Raw genomic sequence first — 2,286 nt, forward strand, 5'->3', positions numbered from 1 at the left:
GGCCATATCACATCACATAGCATACCCTGCAAAAACAAGTTAGACGTCCTCTAATTGTTGTTGCATGTTTTACGTGGCTGCTATGGGTTTCTAGCAAGAACGTTTCTTACCTACGCAAGACCACAACGTGATATGCCAATTGCTATTTACCCTTCATAAGGACCCTTTTCATCGAATCCGTTCCGACTAAAGTGGGAGAGACTGGCACCCGCTAGCCACCTTATGCACCAAGTGCATGTCAATCGGTGGAACCTGTCTCACGTAAGAGTACGTGTAAGGTCGGTGCGGGCCGCTTCATCCCACAATACCGTCGAAACAAGATTGGACTAGTAACGGTAAGCATATTGAACAACATCAACGCCCACAACTACTTTGTGTTCTACTCGTGCAAAGAATCTACGCAATAGACCTAGCTCATGATGCCACTGTTGGGGAACGTAGCAGAAATTCAAAATTTTCCTACGCGTATCACCAAGATCTATCTATGGAGAAACCAGCTACGAGTAGAAGGAGAGTGCATCTACATACCCTTGTAGATCGCTAAGCGGAAGCGTTCAAGTGAACGGGGTTGATGGAGTCGTACTCGTCGTGATTCAGATCACCGATGATCCTAGTGCCGAACGGACGGCACCTCCGCGTTCAACACACGTACAGCCCGGTGACGTCTCCCACGCCTTGATCCAGCAAGGAGAGAGGGAGAGGTTGAGGAAGACTCCATCCAGCAGCAGCACAACGGCGTGGTGGTGGTGGAGGAGCGTGGCAATCCCGCAGGGCTTCGCCAAGCACCATGGGAGAGGAGGAAGAGGAGAGGCAGGGCTGCACCAACGAGAGATCAAATCATGTGTTATGGGCAGCCCCTAGGCCTCATATATATAGGGGAAGGGGAGGGCTGCGCCCCCTTTAGGGTTTCCCACCCCAAGGGGCGGCGGCCAGCCTCCAGATGGCATCTGGTGCGGCGGCCAAGAGGGGGGGGAGGAGTCCATCCTCCCCAAGGCACCTCGGAGGTGCCTTCCCCCTTGAGGACTCTTCCCTCTAGGGTTCCCTAGGCGCATGGGCCTCTTGGGGCTGGTGCCCTTGGCCCATGTAGGCCAAGGCGCACCCCCTACAGCCCATGTGCCCCCCCGGGGCTGGTGGCCCCATCCGGTGGGCCCCCGGGACCCTTCCGGTGGTCCCGATACAATACCGATGACCCCGAAACTTGTCCCGATGGCCGAAACAGGACTTCCTATATATAAATCTTTACCTCCGGACCATTCCGGAACTCCTCGTGACGTCCGGGATCTCATCCGGGACTCCGAACAACATTCGGTAACCACATACAAGCTTTCTTTATAACCCTAGCGTCATCGAACCTTAAGTGTGTAGACCCTACGGGTTTGGGAGACATGCAGACATGACCGAGACGTTCTCTGGTCAATAACCAACAGCGGGATCTGGATACCCATGTTGGCTCCCACATGTTCCACGATGATCTCATCGGATGAACCACGATGTCAAGGACTTAATCAATCCCGTATACAATTCCCTTTGTCTAGCGGTATTTTACTTGCCCGAGATTCGATCGTCGGTATACCGATACCTTGTTCAATCTCGTTACCGGCAAGTCACTTTACTCGTTCCGTAACACATCATCCCGTGATCAACTCCTTGGTCACATTGCGCATATGATGATGTCCTACCGAGTGGGCCCAGAGATACCTCTCCATTTACACGGAGTGACAAATCCCAGTCTCGATCCGCATAAAACAATAGATACTTTCGGAGATACCTGTAGTGCACCTTTATAGTCACCCAGTTACGTTGTGATGTTTGATACACCCAAAGCACTCCTACGGTATCCAGGAGTTACACGATCTCATGGTCAAAGGAAGAGATACTTGACATTGGCAAAGCTCTAGCAAATGAACTACACGATCTTTTGTGCTAGTCTTAGGATTGGGTCTTGTCCATCACATCATTCTCCTAATGATGTGATCCCGTTATCAACGACATCCAATGTCCATAGCCAGGAAACCATGACTATTTGTTGATCACAACGAGCTAGTCAATTAGAGGCTCACTAGGGACATATTGTGGTCTATGTATTCACACGTGTATTACAATTTCCGGATAATACAGTTATAGCATGAATAAAAGAAAATTATCATGAACAAGGAAATATAATAATAATACTTTTATTATTGCCTCTAGGGCATATTTCCAACAATATAGTCCAAAACAGTAGATAATATAGCATGGAGCAATCAAAAATTATAGATACGTTGGAGACGTACCAGGCATCCCCAA

This window comes from Triticum dicoccoides, chromosome 5A, assembly GCF_002162155.2.
Source record: "Triticum dicoccoides isolate Atlit2015 ecotype Zavitan chromosome 5A, WEW_v2.0, whole genome shotgun sequence".
NCBI classification, from domain to species: Eukaryota; Viridiplantae; Streptophyta; class Magnoliopsida; order Poales; family Poaceae; genus Triticum; species Triticum dicoccoides.